The sequence below is a fragment of the Ovis aries genome, chromosome 9, assembly GCF_016772045.2.
Source record: "Ovis aries strain OAR_USU_Benz2616 breed Rambouillet chromosome 9, ARS-UI_Ramb_v3.0, whole genome shotgun sequence".
Classification (NCBI taxonomy): domain Eukaryota; kingdom Metazoa; phylum Chordata; class Mammalia; order Artiodactyla; family Bovidae; genus Ovis; species Ovis aries.
The window spans coordinates 42,067,341-42,086,480 of record NC_056062.1 but is presented as its reverse complement, the minus strand read 5'-3'; the positions used below and the strand labels follow the sequence as shown (position 1 = coordinate 42,086,480).

Below are 19,140 nucleotides of genomic sequence, written 5' to 3'. Positions count from 1 at the left end.
GGAGCCCGGGCGACTGTGGGGCTGTGGGGCTGAATAGGCGATCGGCGGGATGTGTGCGGGTCAGTGCTTGGGGTCCCGGGCCGAAAGCCCCTTTCTCAGCTTGCCACAATAAACCAGAGCAAGGTTTAGTCTTTACTGGGTCACCGGCCATCCTCTATTATTCAACACTTCACAACAAAAAACACTTATTAATCAGCGCTGACCAGAGGCCCCTTTTGAAACAAGAGAAGAGGGGAGACAGAGGGAGAGGGAGAGAGGCGGGTGATAGAAGATTGAGAAGTCCTGGACAGATCTTTCTACAGCCAGAGCCACCATAGGGTACTTTCCGCCAGTGGCCAAAGTTTATTTGACACAACAAAGTTTCTAATCAGGCCACGGAGACCTGGATTTCTTCTCATTTGCCTTCCTGCCCGTCTTTTTCCTCTGAAGATGCTGGAGACTTTGTTGCGAGGAAAGATGGCTTTAGGTCAGATTGCTAAGGCCTGATCTTAAAGATCTAATTGCTATTGGAAGAGAAGCCTGTTTCCCAGCTGGGCCTCCACTCTGGAGACGGCGCAAAGGAAGAGACTGTCCAGGTCTGTTCTGGGCACCCGCTGATGGATGAGGTGTCAGGCCAGTAGTCATGTGAGGACTGGTTTCCAAATGGTATGAGCAGCAGTCAAATGTGGTACTTTGGGGTGATACTGAGTGCAGTCTGTAGATTTTGTACTTCAGGATGTTTCAGTCCGGATGTATGAAAAGGCTGAACTTGCTTGGTAGAATGAAGAGAAACTGATGATTCCTGTGCTAGGCAAGGATTTAAGGGAAAGCATGTGATGAGTAGTTTTAGAGAAGGAAATGATTCAAAATGTTCCAGACCAGGAAAATCAGTGGGTTCTTTGCTCAACTTTGATAATTTTTACAGGGCTTATTTGATGTTCATAACCTAATTGTATGTCTTTCATTTGTCTGGTTCCATGATAATTATGAACACATGCTCAGACATATATGGACCCTCATATATATCAAAGTGAAGCGATACATACATCATCAGCTTTATGGATGAATTTAATCCATTTGGAGCTCAGCTAGACATTTTTGATGGCAAAATTTTGTCGCCTTTTGATTTGGGGTCGGAAGCCAATATTTCTTGGTGCTTCTGCCTGTTTTACATTACTCAGGTTGTAATTTAGCCAAGTGAGCAAAGCTCTTTTGTAATGGCTGATGTGTACAAGTGAACAGAGGCAGCAGATATTGAATCTTGGTTGTCAAAAAACATAACACAATTATTTTCCTAAAGAAATAGAAGTGAGTGTCAAAGCAGTATTAAGTTTAAAATTTCATTTGTGGGCACTTTTGGATTTCTGTGTAACATAACTAACCATCTCACTTGTTATATTTCAAAGAAATCTTTAAACCCAAAAAATGTATGGATGGGAGATTGTGACTTCAGCAAATTAAGCTGTTGAACTAGATGGCTTGGTAATGAAAGCAAGAATGCAGAATTACTCTGTAGTAAACTACAGTGGTATTTACCAGAGTTGATGCAGTAAATGCAAAAACTGGGTTGCATGGTTTGGTCTCAGAAAGTGTTTTACTTAGGTGCCTACTATTTGAGATTGGCTTTTTAATGTAGAAAATATTGTGTTACTCAGATTTTGCAGAGCTCAACGCTTCTTGCAATGGAGTAATCAACTGTTATCTGAATTATTTAAAGCCTGGGATTAAAGGCCTTGGAGTCGAATGCTGACAAGCTCTCACATGTAGGCAGGGGAAAGTTTAGTATTCTTCTCTTTCTGTATATACTTTGAAAATAATTTGGTCATGTGTGCTGAATTATTTTTAAAATGTATGCATAGGAACAATGAATAATTCTTTCACAAATTGTTTTCCAAATGAGCAAATAAGATTATTCTGAAAAAGAGTAGAAATCTGTTTAATCTCTAACAGTGTGTCACCTAAAATGGAATGTTTTAAAAGGACTATTCTTTATAAAACATATTTGCCAAAGAAAGCTCCACTCTCTCGGAAAAGTGTTTAGAGGGATACAGAGAATATATTCACTTCAAAATCCATTCCTGGGACATGGCAATTTTATGTCATCTTTTTCCCTTCAGTATTTTGGTTGACTTCTCAATTTGTTTAAGAAAAGCACTATTATACATATGTAAGTGTATTTTTACTTGTAAACTGATGGTACTGATGTGCTAAATGGGACTGACCACTCACAGATTATCTTCTGAGCGAGGTCTATTGAATAAGCAAATGGTTGAGAAAACCTCTGATCTTAATATATAATATACTGAGTGTGCATATGTATCATAACATAGCACATCACTTTAAGACATATTTATAGACTCCAAGTACTTTTCTTTTCCTTCTTTCTTTCATTTTTTTGGGGGGAGGCTAAGAAATTAAGTAAATAGCCTTGTAATGACATTTCCTTAAACCTACTAGTGTATTTGTATGGAAATTGGAATAGCTTCCACATTTGTCAAAGGAGAAAAAAATAATACATAAACATGGTATTCAGCAAATGTTTAAACAGAGAAATGTTATTTTTTGGTATCATTTACCATGGAAGCAATAGTTATTAAATTTAGTATATCTTTATGAAATCATTGTTATTCCAGAGTACAGTTATTCAGTAATGTATATATATTGTTGCATTTTTATTAAAAAATAAAGGACATCTATACCAAGAACCGAAAGTTTGGGTCATGGATTTAACATATCACAAAAATTACTTTGTAGGTAGCTAAGTCATCTATTTTCTGAAAGAAAAAATTGCCTAAAAAATCCACCTGGACACTAAAAGAAATGGTATGTTTAAATAACTCTCAGCTATAAGAGGAAACAAGTATCTTGATACAATTTGTGTATATTTTTCCAAAGGAAGGTTAGGTGTCAGAGCCCATGGCTATAAAATAAAACGTACATGCTATCTGATATGTTTATTCTGAAACACATTTCAATTTTTGCATTTTTTCTTCCTGGCAGATGCATATAATTCAGATGCTTTTCCATCTTGACAGAATTTGTCAAGTTCAGTTCAAATTTATATTAATGTGATCTGACAAAGTATAGTATCAATAGGTTATCATGAAGTATAAATGTAAACTCTGCCAAATGTTTCTTTAATACATGTTATATCCTTTTTTATCTGAAAATCAACCAATGCAGTTTTTCATGATAGACGGTTTAAAAGGAAATGATAGAAATTTGACTTGCCCCTTATGATTTGCCTCATTGCCAGAGAAGTCTGGTTAGTTGTATAGCTCTAAGACTTCTGTGGGGAGACTCAACCTGGTACTTATTTATTTATAAACTTTCACCTCACCAGAGATTCAAAGTTATATTTAGGAAACTAGGACTTCACATGGTATGTGTTTATTTGATTCTTTAAATACTTCATGAGAACACCAAAAGTAACTTTTACTGGCGAATTTTCATTAGGTTTACATGTATTACATCTGAGCACCCTTGGTGTATTTTTGTATTTACCATGATATATCTCAGTTTTTGGAAATGAAGGAAAATCAAGCTTCTGAATGAAACTACCCCCCCTCAATTATTTTCACAGTTTTTCTTAGTTTAATATTCCCTTCAACTAATTGAATTTTGACACAGAGGGTATGAACTCCATTTTGACTTATATAACAAATTTTCATCCGGAAATCTATCTGCTTATATAACCACTTGTGACAAAGCAGAGTATTCTAGAGAATTTCACAAAAGCCTCCTAAGATGTGTGTGTGTGTGTGTGTGTGTGTGTGTGTGTGGTTAAACAGTTTTAATTTTAGTGCTTTATGGATGTTTGTTAAGTCTGAAAGGAATTGTTCAGCACTCTCTTCCTTTAGAGTATTTTTTTCTTAAATGAAAGCTAAATTTTAGAAATGTCTACAAGTTGTTTTTTTTTTTTTCTTTGACTTGGTAATCAGAGACTGAAACTATAAGTTGGATACAAGGTTTTCTTTCAATTCAGGAAACTATTGGCAATGCTATAGGACAATAGCTATGTTGAGGTTGTAGGAGAGAGCCAAAGTGTTTTCGTTTATTGTGTTTGTTTTTGTGTTTTTATGGACCAGAATGTAGCTCCATATCTTTGTACTCCTCCAGTGCTCCTTGTATGTTTTATTGCTTTTGTGGGAAATCTAATGGAGTGTGAGACAGCAGGAGATGTAGACAGTAGAGTCTGTGAATCAGGGGGAGTTGGTGTGGTACTGCTCATGGTGCTGAACCAGTCTTGTGTGCCTGGAGAGGACCCATCCTCCAAGCTTTTCCTTCTCTGTCATTCTCCTGCCTCTCCACTCAAAGTGCCTAAGAGATCCCAGGAAAATTAGGCTCTTGTGAAAATCATTTGTTCTGTACCTGATGACAACCTTATCGAGAGGCAGGAGAGTGGCTCAGGCCCCGAGACAGGATTGGTCCTTTGGCATTCCTGCTGATCTGCAGCAGTATAATGTCATGTTTTATGTGTGTGCACGACGTCTCAGTTCCCAGTAGTTTCCATGTACATTGCAGATGCACGGATTCCATATTTAAAATGAAAACCCTAAGAATGAGAGCATTTGCTTGAACATATTTTGTAAGAAAAAAAAGCATTAGAAGGGAAAAGGTCTTAGCTTTGGGGAGGGAAAAATAAAAATACATGGCCATGCAAATGGGTAATTGCACTGTATCCCAACTAGCTTTAATCAAACTTTAGTTTTCTGAAGACCACGGTTCATTGATGTTTATGAATGTCTCAAGAGTTTTTCTAGATACTCCAGCTTCTTCTAAAAGGCAGCCTTTATAAAACCAGCCAGCTGAGACTCTGCAATATCTCAACTGCTATTTATCCCACAGTGGTTTCAATGATCCCCCGAGACTCAGAGATGAAGGTGTTTCTACATATATATATATATTTATATAGCCAGGATGAGTCACTCAGGGGCCACCTGAGGGAGAAACTGAGATGGGGGCTCTGAGACCAGGTCAGAAAGGCTGCCAGGCTTGATATGACAGTTCCTTGAGTTTTTCTGAAGAACTTTCCCTCAGGAGCAGAGCCACGGTTTCTCCAAAGTGGTTGAGTAATACTAATATCATGCTTTGGTGAGGACCTGGGTTTGCTGGCATCAATCCTAATGATTCCTACAGCTTTAAAGAAAATGAGGTTTGTGATTCAGCGTTCATTCTCTCTTCCTTCATGTCCTCTTCAGACTCTATCTTCCTCCTCCATCACCCTGTTGGATTCTCTCTCTTGCCTCCTCTTCCAGACCTTAGTGACACCAAATCAGCCTGTGGACAGATACATAGTCCACTGTAGGTTTGCTTGCTTTGTTGCTAAGTCACTTCAGTCATGTCCGACTCTGTGCGACCCCATAGACGGCAGCCCACCAGCCTCTCCCGTCCCTGGGATTCTCCAGGTAAGAACACTGGAGTAGGTTGCCATTTCCTTTTCCAATGCGTAAAAGTGAAAAGTGAAAGTGAAATCACTCAGTCGTGTCCAACCCTTAGCGACCCCATGGACTGCAGCCTTCCAGGTTCCTCTGTCCATAGGATTTTCTAAGCAAGAGTACTGGAGTGGGTTGCCATTGCCTTCTCCACTTGCTTTGTTAGCTTCCTTTAAAACCTCTCAGGTGAGGGCTTAAATAAAGTCTTTTCTCATTTTGGTCTATTTCTTTCTCTCTCTCTCTCTTTTTTTTTCTGAATGTTCCTCTCATCTCAGAAGCGAAATGTCTTAGACTAGTGTCCTTGCTGAGTGTGAGCCTCCCTCTAGTGTCTGGAAGTCAGGCCACAGGCCTGGAGAAGACCAGACTGCAGGTGTGGTTTTCATCAGGGGTGGGCTTAAGGTAGCCTCCAACTTGCAGGAACTCTTCAGGCTTTTGAAGTTTTCTGGATATGGAAAGAAAGGGAATAAGTCACCCTTCCTAGATAATTCTCTTTTGATCATGTTCACTTCCTCTTCTCAAGTGTGCCTATGTGTGTGTCTATGTGCATGCGTGTAAGGGGGGAGAGAGAGAGATGACAAATAATGGTTGGCATAGTTGCTGAGATATGGGAATAGCCTTAATTTAGTGGGGAGGGAGGTGGGAGGGGGTTTATGTTTGGGATCGTATGTACACCCGTGGTGGATTCATGTCAATATATGGCAAAACCAATACAGTATTGTAAAGTAAAATAAAGTAAAAATAAAAATTAAAAAAAAAAAAGTTGAAACGCAGACACACATAAGCATAGTTATCAAGGACTTCTCAGAACATCAAAAGAAATCAAACTAGGACAAATAATTGTGAAATTTTACAATGTCTCTAGTTTGGAAATATACTTCAACAGGTGGGTCAAGAGAGTAAGGGGATTCAAAACCCTGAATTGCTAGGGAGAAAACAGAATTGTTGCATTGTAAGAGAGGTTATCTGTGGTGTTGCCTGGTCTTTAAGATGAGGGAAGGTAGGAAAGAAAGGGAAATGACATTTGATTGGGTTTACTACATGTCAAAGGTTCAACCAGGCTCTCTCACAGCATATTATTTTATATATTCTCCCCAGAACCCATCAAGGTAAGTATTAGTTGTTCTTCATTTTAGAGATGAGAAAACTCTGGAGGATTATACAACCTGACCACAGTCATATAGATAATACATTTTGGATTCCAAGTTAAAATTCAAATAAGCTTGTTTTCAGAATCTGTAGTCTTTTTTTTAAACTGGAACTATCTCACATGATTTATTTTCCTTATAATCATTTATGGCAGAAATAAGGATCTAATCACTATGGATTTTCCCAGACTCAGCTCTGCTCTCTCCTCCTTGTGGTTACCTTAGGCTTTGGTCATAGGCGCAGAGGCCCCTAAGCCTTTCCACACATTCCTCTCCAAAAGCTCTGTTCTTTAGCTCAGACTGTTCAGTTCCCCTCAATGCCTTCACCAGGATGTTGACTTGGGCTGCCTTTTGTTCACACGAGAGTTCGAACTGATGGGCTTGGGGGCCAAACCTATTTATACACCTATCTCTACATGAAACAGCATTTTATGTTGCATTATACTGTGGAACAGAAAGAAACTGGGCAAAGGCAGTAACAAAGGCAGTTTGCGCCTCAGAAATTTGCTTTTGGGATTTGATGATTCGTTTTCCTTCTTTTCCCAGTTCTTTAATATTTATTTTAAGAAAGCCTTTTTTTTTTTTTTGCTATCCTACTTCACATCCTAATGCACAATCTAGCCAATTAAATCGTGAATCTGAACCTTCAAGGGCTTGGGCTAGTTCTTTATTGAGGTTAGGCATCAATCTCTAGCAGAATTAACTCTTTCAAGCCCTTGAGTCACTATATTGCAACTATACTGTATATATTAAATGTTTGCTATTAGTGCTTAGTTCTCAAAGAAAGGAAATGATATAAATGAAATTATATTAGTAATATACCTATATTGCATGGAGTTTTCTAGATATGAGTATATTTTTAACACATTGAATGTAATTCTCTGCTTCAATTTTCTTATCATGAGAGTGGTAATCTTCATTTTAATAGGAACTGTAAAAGTTTATTAATAATGGTGAACACCTTGAAAATTATAAATAATATCAAGTGAAAAAATCAAAATATAAGTACTAAGCTAGAAAATATTTAACTTAAAGTTAAATTAATCCTTTTATTTCCTTATAGTTTCTTGTTGAAACATTAATTTTCTTTCAAGAGTCTTCTGTTAAAATCTTTAAATGACTGTTGCTCGTATAAAAGACTATTTCTGAAAAAGTAAAAACCTTAATGTTAATAATCTAAGAATTCTTTTCGTTGAGTTAAAAACTAGAGGAAATTAGGTTTAAAAAGATGGAGTAGTATTTTTAAAATTACAGTAGTTTGGTGATTAAAATGATTTGGTAAAAGATGATAGAAATATGAAAGATAGAATATTAAAGTTTAATATAATGGCTTCTAGATTGTAATTAAACATTGGAGATCATACCAGGTGTGTGCTTCAAAGATACAAATGACCTTGCAAGTTATACATTTGGGGGTAAGTTAGTGTTTGTAGTACTGTTCAAAATCAAGGTTTGAGAGTTGTTGTGGGGAGCAAAGGAAAAGAAGCAAGAAGGACACTTATTCATATGAATTCTTTCAGATTAGTGCTATAATGTCAGTGACCACAATATTAGCTGCATAATCATTAAATCTTCAGTTTTATTTGGAGCTAAATCTCAGGTGAGCTAGTATAGTTCTTTGACTTCGATTTAATTTCTTCATCCCCAAATGGAGATAAAATTGCTTACTTGCAAAAGAGACAGTGAATGCTAATTAATTAATGGGCTTGAACATTGCTAATAAATTCCATTTTCTTAATTTGGTTTTGAAGGCTAACAAATTCAGAGATGCTACAGATGCAGAAGCTCTGTATTCACATACAGTGTATCTCAATATTTGGGTTGTTCCAGTGAGTCCTGTGGACAGAGGCGATGAGGGCTATGGTCCATAGGGTTGCAAAGAGTCGGACATGACTGAAGCGACTTAGCACACACACATGCAATGAGTACCTAACAGACTCAAAACGCAGATGAATTTCTTGGAAAGCTTAAAGCTCATTTTAACTAACCGAATAACAATGGAACACTTGGTAGGAAACACTGAATTCTGCTGGTTTTACCTATAAAGCTTAGGATGTGTGTGTGTGCGTGTGTGTGTGTGCGCGCGCGTGCGCGTGCCTGTGTGCATGCACATGCGCACGTGTGTGCTCAAATATTCAGTTACTTTTGTCTTTTAAGTAGAAAGCTAGAAAAATATATTTGGAAAAATGAACTGCTAAACCACAGTGAATCCAAACTATCTCTTACCTTCAGTTTCTGATACGTACGCCATGTCTGAAGGTGGGGCAGCATCTGCCGGTGAATGAGCAGGCATGAGTCTAGATTGAGTCAGTTTATCTGACAGGCTTCACCTCATTTTAAGAAATTATTTGAGGTTTTCAGGAATTAACTCATGACAGTCATTTGTGCAGGGAAGTAAGTTAGACCACATGGTAGCCTTCCAGGGTGACTGGGTATCACATGGATGTGGTGTCTTGGAAAAGGCACTGGGCAGGAGTCCTCACTGCTAGGGCTGGCTCCATCTCTAACCAACTGAGTGAGACACGGAGCAGTGCCAGTTTCCTCAAATGTAAAATAAGTGCAGTGGGTTCACATCACACCCGTGTGTGTGCGTGCTCAGTCACTTCAGTAGTGACTCTTTGAGACCCCATGGACTGTAGCCTGCCGGACTCCTCTGTCCATGGGATTCTCCAGGCAAAAATACTGGAGTGGGTTGCCATGCCCTGCTCCAGCGGATCTTCCTGACCCAGGGATTGAACCTGTGTCTCTTTTGTCTTCTGCATTGGCAGGCAGGTTCTTTACCACTAATGCCACCTGGGAAGCCCCACATCATGCCCACCTTGTGCCAACTCTCCTAATTTCTAGGTTGATGCGCTCCCCGTCATTTTACATGATGTTTTCAGAATGTTTCTGTGGACCAGGAATCCACTCCAGGCAAACTACATGGCAGGGAGTATTGCCTGCAGAGAGCCGTGCACATATTCAATAAATACATATTGCTTGAAATACTTGATGATTAATTAACCATCTAGAAAAAGCCTGTGATCAATGCTGATGACTAAGCCTTAATGGCAAAATAGTTAAAATTTATTGAGTAGCTCTAATGTGCCAGGCCCTCTGTTTGCAGTTTGCATGTGATATCTCATTTAAGCAATCATCCAGGAAACACATCAAATCTTCCTAGAGAGCTTTGACACGATGGTATTATTGGCCATTTGTCTCAGGTAAAGTCTTTTCTGTTGGACTTGTTTGGAGTTTCCCTCATGATATCATTTGAAGAAGTTTAGAAAAGGAAAATGGATTTGCATTGGGAGAAAGAGCTAAATATCCATGGAAAACTCAGACTAAAGCATTGAATATACAAATTGCATCTTGAAAGCTGTAGCCAAGATCTTGTTTGAGCAAGAATCTTTCTTTTCATCCATGGTTTCTCCCCTTTTCTGAATATTTAAATAGGCAAGAAGTGTTTTTTTTTTTAAATTTTATTTTTATCATGTAAATATTTCATCTTCTTCTGGGACTTCCCTGGTGGTCCAGTAGTTAAGACTGTGTTTCCAAAGCAGGAAGTGTGAGTTTGGTCCCTGGTTGGGGAACTAAGATCCCATATGCCATGCCATGCAGCATGACCAATAAATAAATAGATAAATAAATTAAAATAATATGGAGAAAGAATAAAATTAAGAGCAATAAATTAAAAAAAAAAAAGATTCCATCTTCTCCTGTCCATCCCAGGGATAATTGTTTCTGTTCAGACACCATTGTCATGTCATAGAATCTTATGATGGCCTCTTCCTGGTCTCCCTTCTCACTCTTTTCCAATCTATTCTCCTTTCTTGCTGCCATAGTATTTCCTAACACTCAAACCAATCATATTTAAAATTCTTTAAAATATGTCCCATTATAGGATGTTCTTTTTGGCATTCTGTATGGGACACTGCCTCTTTGTCACCTCTTTCTTAGGAGAAAGGAGTTGGCCCCTCTTCTGGATTTCTGGGCACTTCCATACACACTTCTTTTTTTTTTTAACTTTTTATTTTATATCGGAGTATAGCCGATTAACAATGTTGTGGTAGTTTCAGGTGAATAGCAAAGGGACTCAGCCACAGGTATACATGTATCCATTCTCCCCAAACTCCCCTCCCATCCAGGTTAACATGAACTTCTTTTTACTAGTATATCTTATAAATATCTCTCCTGTTGGTTTGAGAGTTTTCTATAATGAAACATCTTTGAAGCATATCAGTGATCAGCACATTGTTAGTAATTATTAAAGGGATAAATAATTTGGGGAGCTTGGTCTATTCTGGGTGCAAGAGAGGGAGACATAACATCTCAGTTCATTAAAATTGGTTTTCTAATGCACTATCTTGTTCTATTCTCATAAAATCCCAGCCCTATAATTTTGATTCATGAAAAAAGCTTGGTTTAGTGCCTTAGAATTCCTGACAGGCAACCCGTCTGGCCTGGTGACCTGGCCAGAAAACAAACAAACAAACAAACAAACAAACTAGAAACCATACTGTATTTCCCATTCTGTCTCACCCTGTCCCTCCATCAGCAACCCCTATCAACTCCATCTTTCCTACGTCAGATCACGTTTCTCTATCTTCACCACTATCATCTTGCACTGAACCACTATCATTTCTCTTGATCTACAGCAGTTTTTTGTGGACTGGTCTCCATATTTCTTCTCCTGACCTCCCTGCTCCCCAAGCTTAGCCATCCCCCACAGAGCTGCCAAAGTGGACAGTTAGTATGTGAATCAGGTCATTTCACTCTGCAGATCAAACCCACACGGACCTTGCTACCACACTCAGAATAAAATTCAGAGGCCTTGCAGTGATCCACACCATCTACCTGCCACCTTCTCTTCCAGTTCTTTTTCTCTTTTTTTCCCCTGACTTCTTCCTTTTTAGCTATTCTGGCTTTCTTATTCATGGACCTTTTGCCTTATGAAACTAGTGGATTTTTTCCCTCTTTTCATTGGTTTCTTATAAGTTTAGAGCTAAATTTATGGTCTATCTCCAGTAAGACTATGATAATAAACATTTAAGAAAAATACCCCAAAGTTTCTGGCTTAGCTTTACTTTCCTGCTATTATATTCTTTCTTTTTATTAATTCAAACTTAAATTTACTCCTTACTGACTTTCTTATTGTAAAATCAATATACATGTTTACGATGAGAAACTCAGAAAATACAATAAAAAGTTGAATGATATTCTTATCACACTGCCCCCAATCCTCCAGCAACCCTCCCCCTATAACTTCTATTGTAAAGTTTAAACACCTTCGCATGAGTAAAGACCCTGGTTTATTATTACCTCTAGCTTCATCTCTCAACTCTGCTTTTTCACCAGCTGTGATTGCCACATCTTCGCTGTCTTCCAGTTTTACTGGCTCCTGTTTCATCTTGGTTAGCGTCTGACTTGTGTGCTCAGTTTCAAAGATCCTTCTTGTTCCCAACTAGGATGATGGGCATGTTGGGATGGAAGTGCTTGACTTCTGAAGTTCACTTTTCCAAGATGTTTTTTAAACTATCAGAGCTGTCAGTGGAGAAACACATCAACATAACATCAGCATCCTGGTAGGAGAGAGGCCTCAAGTGATCTTGAGCTTCCTGCCCCAGCTGTGTCCCACAAAGCCAACTCTACCTGCTCTCTGTCCCTTTCAACACCTGCCACATGGTTTTCAGACACGGTGGGTACATACACCTCTGGGAACTAGTCTTTGTTAAGGGCAGTGATCAAGTCTTGCCACAGGCTCCATCTCCAACAATTACCAGTTCCTTCTGGATGGTGGCCATGGCAACACCACTATTTACAGAGGCCCAGCAGTGTGCAGGACTCAGAAATGCAGAGAGTTCAGTAAATAGTTCATTCTAGACTCCCTGATCTTCCTTAAAATGGTCCACACAGTCTGTTCATATGCAGAAGGTTGTTTTTGTTTTTGTTTTTTTAATACAAATAAGAAAGCGAGCATCTCAAATTTAGATGAATATTATTCAGGGTGTTGGATTTACAGGCTACTATGAGGAAACTGATTTTCACGTGACTACATTCTGGTCATTCTTCAGGTTTCAGTGGAAACATCAGGCTTCCTGAGATGCCTCACTGGGAGTTCTCTGTCTGTACTGAATCCTAGCACTCTGTTGTAAGGTGATGCCATTGCCCTGTTAGAGGACACGCGCAAGGTCTTCCTTATTCTTCACTGGGTCCACAGCTTTAGCTTAGCGCCTGACCCATAAGAAGCTCTTAATGAATGTTGATGTGTAAGTGAATAAATGAATGGAAGAAAGCTCTCATTGGAGGAGAGTTTTTAAGAAGGATATGTCCAGGGTTTACTCTGTCCAACAGATTGGATGTATATGAGAGGTGGGCAGGAAGTAGATGTGAATAATAAAACACTTTGAATAAGTATATTCTAGGGAAAAGTATTGTCAGAATCTTTTCCCTGGGAGAACATTCGATAAGTTTCAAGACTGCCAAAGCCCTCCTTCAGCAGGGTGTCTCTTCATCTTCCACATTAGTGCTTCCTGGGAACTATTGAATGCTTGAACACAGTAGAATCAAATAAGAAGGTGGAGAACTAGAATGTGACCTTTGTCATCATTCTGATTTTATTGACCCCTCAGTATTCATTTTATTGATTTTAAAATCAATGGTGTTTTCTTTGTGTCCATAGCTGGGGAGCAAGCACTGTGAGCTTGCAGCAGATCTGTGGCTGTATTTTCAAGCTCAGTCACTCATCAGGATGGCACAGATTTGGCTCAAAAGAAATCTGTTTTCTGAATTAATGAAATAGCTTTTATTTGGCTCTGCCATCTTTATGGAGCAGTTAAATCTTTGCTCTAGGCAGAAGTGATGGCAATACCACTATTTATAGAGGCACAGCAGTGTGCAGGACTCAGAAATGCAGATAGTCCAGTAAATAGTTCATTCTAGACCCCCGGTCTTTCATAAAATGGTCCAAATAGTCTTCTCATATAGAGAAACTTTTTATGAAAATGAGAAAGCAAACATCTCAAATTTAGACAAATATTAGTCAAGGTGTCAGATTTGGAGACCACTATGATGAAACTTTTTTTGGGGGGTGTTACTTCTAAAAGGTCTTGCAGGTCTTCATAGAACCGTTCAACTTCAGCTTCTCCAGCATAACTGGTTGGGGCATAGAGTTGGATTACTGTGATATTGAATGGTTTGCCTTGGAAACGATCAGCGATCATTCTGTAGTTTTTGAGATTGCATCCAAGTATTGCATTTCAGACTCTTTTGTTGACCGTGATGGCTACTCCATTTCTTCAAAGGGATTCCTGCCCACAGTAGTAGATATAGTGGTCATCTCAGTTAAATTCACCCATTCTAGTCCATTTTAGTTCACTGATTCCTAGAATGTTGACATTCACTCTTGCCATCTCCTGTTTGACCACTTCCAATACCTTGATTCATGGACCTAACATTCCAGGTTCCTATGCAATATTGCTCTTTACAGCATCGGATCTTGCTTCTATCACCAGTCACATCCACAACTGGGTATTGTTTTTGCTTTGGCTCCATCCTTTCATTCTTTCTGGAGTTATTTCTCCACTGATCTCCAGTAGCATATTGGGCACCTACTGACCTGGGGAGTCCCTCTTTCAGTGTCCTATCATTTTGCCTTTTCATACTGTTCATGGGGTTCTCAAGGCAAGAATACTGAAGTGGTTTGCCATTCCCTTTTCCAGTAGACCACATTCTGTCAGACCTCTCCACCATGAACCACCCGTCTTGGGTGGCACCACCGGGCATGGCTTGGGGAACATTTTACGCAAAGATGGGCTTGATAAAGGACAGAAATGGTATGGACTTACCAGAAGCAGAAGATATTAAGAAGAGGTGGCAAGAATACACAGAAGAACTGTACAAAAATATCTTCATGACGAAGATAATCATGATGGTATGATCACTCACCTAGGGCCAGACATCCAGGAATGTGAAGTCAAGTGGGCCTTAGAAAGCATCACTACGAACAAAGCTAGTGGAGGTGATGGAATTCCAATGGAGCTATTTTAAATCCTGAAAGATGATGCTGTGAAAGTGCTGCACTCAATATGCCAGCAAATTTGGAAAACTCAGCAGTGGCCACAGGACTGGAAAAGGTCAGTTTTCATTCCAATCCCAAAGAAAGGCAATGCCAAAGAATGCTTAAACTACCACACAATTGCATTCATCTCAGACGCTAGAAAAGTAATGCTCAAAATTCTCCAAGCCAGGTTTCAGCAATACATGAACCGTGAATTTCCAGATGTTCAGGCTGGTTTTAGAAAGGCAGAGGAACCAGAGATCAAATTGCCAACATCTGCTGAATCATGGGAAAAAACAAGAGAGTTCCAGAAAAACATCTATTTCTGCTTTATTGACTATGCCAAAGTCTTTGACTATGTGGATCACAATAAACTGTGGAAAATTCTTCAAGAGATGGGAATACCAGACCACCTGACCTGCCTCTTGAGAAACCTATATGCAGGTCAGGAAGCAACAGTTAAAACTGGACATGGAACAACAGACTGGTTCCAAATAGGAAAAGGAGTACATTAAGGCTGCATATTGTCACCCTGCTTATTTAACTTCTATGCAGAGTACATCATGAGAAAGGCTGGGCTGGAAGAAGCACAAGCTGGAATCAAGATTGCCAGGAGAAATATCAATAACCTCAGACATGCAGATGACACCACCCTTATGGCAGAAAGTGAAGAGGAATTAAAAAGCTTCTTGATGAAAGTGAAAGAGGAGAGTGAAAAAGTTGGCTTAAAGCTCAACATTCAGAAAATGAAGATCATGGCATTTGGTCCCATCACTTCATGGGAAATAGATGGGCAAACAGTGGAAACAGTATCAGACTTCATTTTTGGGGGGCTCCAAAATCACTGCAGATGGTGACTGCAGCCATGAAATTGAAAGACGCTTACTCCTTGGAAGAAAAGTTATGAGCAACCTAGATAGTATATTCAAAAGCAGAGACATTACTTTTCCAACAAAGGTCCGTCTAGTCAAGGCTATGGTTTTTCCAGTGGTCATGTATGGATGTGAGAGTTAGGCTGTGAAGAAAGCTGAGTGCCGAAGAATTGATGCTTTTGAACTGTGGTGTTGGAGAAGACTCTTGAGAGTCCCTTGGACTGCAAGGAGATCCAACCAGTCCATTCTGAAGGAGATCAGCCCCGGGATTTCTTTGGAAGGACTGATGCTAAAGCTGAAACTCCAGTACTTTGGCCACCTCATGCAAAGAGCTGACTCATTGGAAAAGACTCTGATGCTGGGAGGGATTCGGGGCAGGAGGAGAAGGGGATGACAGAGGATGAGATGGCTGGATGACATCACGGGCTCGATGGACATGAGTCTGAGTGAACTCTGGTAGTTGGTGATGGACAGGGAGGCCTGGCGTGCTGCGATTCATGGGGTCGCAAAGAGTCGGACACGACTGAGAGACTGAACTGAACTGAACTGATGATGATACTGATTTTAAATATCATTTTTTCCATTGGACTTTCCATTGTGACACAAATTGAGTATACTCATCCAATAAGTAGAAACTTACTTTTTCTTTACTAAAAGTAGTTCTCATTTACTATGTGCCTGCCACATGTCATATAATCTTTTTGAGCTTTCACAACAACATGGTACTTGTGTGTTTTTACTCCAGATTTACTTAGGAGTAAATGAAGTTGCTTGAATTGTAAATAATTTAAAAACCAAGATCACAAAGCTGGGGTTCCACTTATATTTGTTTGATTCCAGAGTCTCCACTCCTACCATGACAAAGATCTAGGAAGAATGGTGGAATTGTCAATGTAGAATCTAATGTATTGGCTTGGCCAAAAATTCGTTTGACTTTTTCTGTGTAATGGTATGGAGAAATCTGGATGAACATTTTGGTCAACCCAACATTTTAAAATTCTTAAAGGAAACAGCTAAGAGATTTTTCCCCCTAAATTGAAATTTATATCTTAAATTTATGAATCAGGCTATTGTGAAGATAGGAGATATTTCTCTTGGAGGTGATGGTGAATGCTCTGGAGAGAGAATAAGGTGGATAAAATTGTGAAATGCCTATTGACTCTTAGAGCAGAACACATTGGTTAGAATAATACAAAGGAAGTGAGAGTGCACTGTAAATCCTCAAGTTCTGTATCAACTGAGGAGATGTGAAAAGACAGGAAGCAAAATGTTCAGTATCCTAGAGGGCAGCCAAAGGAAACAAGACAGAGAAGCAACAACAACAAAAAAATAAATCACAGACAGAACAGTGAGTTGTTATATAACACCAGCATATACATAGAAGGTACTTTGAAAGTACAGAAACAGTGATGGCTAATTATGAACAGAAACACACACAAACTATTATGCAAAGTCTTACATGTTTTAATATTATGAGTAGAGTGCTATATACTAGCATAATTACAGAAGAATTAATTCTTCCCTGTGGCTTTAAGGAAAGGGATATTTGAGAGATCTTTAAGAGTGAGATTTTCTCCAGGCAGAGAATGAAATTAGATACCAAGAACAAGAAGGAGGATTCTGTAGCCTTGCTCTTTCACAGAAAGATTCTAGGGATAAAACTATAATCTATTCAATCAACCAAGAAGAGGCACTCAAACTGTAGACTCAACCACATTCTTCTCTTTCAATTATCACTAAGATGACCCAGTGTAAGCAGGTGCCCAGCTCCTGTGACCGTTAAGCTTATAATGATGGATTTCTTTATTGTGGAAGTGTGTTTTGTTGTGGGTGTCTGTGTTTACAGGTAAAACATGGAGGAATACTATTGGAGTTCTAACCTCTGCAGTGGTTGTTGGAGAAAATTGTGTGTGTCTCTTGCTGCTGAGAGGGTCAAACATGGTGTGTGTGTGTGTGTGTGAATGTGTATCTGTTTAAGGGGAGTGGCGTGTATAGGGGGCAGAGTCGTGGCAGCAGCAGGATACTGGGGAGAGGCTGTGAATGCTCCTAGCTGCCTTTGGGTACCTATAGGATGACTCTGCTCTCCTGGTATTTGGCTGCTGGCCTTTGCAGAGATCTGGCCTGTCAGGTTCACATCTTGTCAATTATAGACCATGTTTTATATGTGATGATATCCTGGCTTTCATAGAAGGGGTTAAAGGAGATGGTTTTTTCTTTCAGAGGTGGTTTTAGCTTTCAGATTATTTCCCCTGGTCTAGGACCCCATGGACTGTAGCCCACCAGGCTCCTCTATCCATGGAATTCTCCAGGCAAGAATACTGGAGTAGGTAGCCATTCCCTTCTCCATGGGATCTTCCTAACCCAGGGATCGAACCTGGGGCTCCTGCATTGCCGGCAGATTCTTTATCATCTGAGCCTCCAGGGAAGCCATGACTTTCACAGGATGTTGTGCAGAACACCTTTAGGTGGTTTGCCATCGCTTCTCAACAGCTGCCCTATGGTGGGAAAAGTCAGGCACATTATGTACCCGAAACTGGTAGAAATGTCAGCATGTGCTCCGCTGATATATTAATTCCAATAGTGGTGATTCAGAAACACATATTGCATATACGCCATATGGGCCTTAAATATTTATGAAACCTAAAAGTCAGAAAAACAATTATTTGAATGTAAAAGTTAAAACTCTATTCCTATAATTTTTCATGAACTAAGTTTGAAGCATTTAATTTTTAAATGTACATATGATTACTGAAAGGACACATAATTGAAAACAAAATGAGTTCTTATTGATTACCTACTTTGCCAAAGACACTATATTAGGCATTATGCAGAAATAAAAAGGATGCCCAGAATTTGTCAGATTCTTATCTTGTTCTTCTGACTTTCTATTTTTACCACCCATTGAGTGGTAATTTCTCATTGCAGGATGAGAACTGCAAAGGAGAATAGGGAAATCTCAAATCAGTCTACTCTTTGTCTTTTCCAAGTACATAGCATCTAGGGAAAAGCAGACCATAGGAGGAGGCTATAAAGCAGTGATTGTAAAGAAGTTATCTTAGAATTATGAAAACAATATTTTTTAACATGTCTTCCAAGTGTGGTGTGGTACTAGAGTGATTCGGCATAAAACTCTGGGCTGCTGCTGCTGCTGTTGCTGCTGCTGCTGCTAAGTCACTTCAGTCGTGTCCGACTCTGTGTGACCCCATAGATGGCAGCCCACCAGGCTCCCCCGTCCCTGGGATTCTCCAGGCAAGAACACTGGAGTGGGTTGCCATTTCCTTCTCCAATGCATGAAAGTGAAAAGTGAAAGTGAAGTCGCTCAGTTGTGTCTGACTCTACGCGACCCCATGGATTGCAGCACACCAGGCTCCTCCGTCCATGGGATTTTCCAGGCACGAGTACTAGAACCCTAGCTTCTAACTGTGTCTCTGACACTAGCTAGTTGTATCTTTCAGTTCAGTTCAGTTCAGTTCAGTCACTCAGTCATGTCTGACTCTTTGCTACCCCATGAATTGCAGCACACCAGGCCTCCCCGTCCATCACCAACTCCTGGAAGTTACTCAAATTCATGTCCATCCTTACTCCTTGGAAGGAAAGTTATGACCAATCTAGATAGCATATTAAAAAGCAGAGACATTACTTTGCCAACTAAGGTCCGTCTAGTCAAGGCT

At 39.5% G+C, this 19,140-nt stretch overlaps 1 long non-coding RNA gene across 3 annotated transcripts in view; it reads left to right on the top strand.

Moving 5' to 3' along the window:
• The first annotated feature begins 254 nt into the window (after positions 1–254).
• LOC132657175 (uncharacterized) overlaps positions 255–19,140 on the top strand; it is a 426,450-nt gene continuing 407,564 nt past the window's right edge. The window contains exon 1 of one of the 3 annotated variants that reach the window (XR_009594952.1): positions 255–575. This is a non-coding gene — a long non-coding RNA (uncharacterized LOC132657175). Of the gene's footprint in view, positions 646–19,140 lie in introns of all 3 variants that reach the window. The other 2 variants (XR_009594951.1, XR_009594953.1) reach the window with 2 other exon arrangements.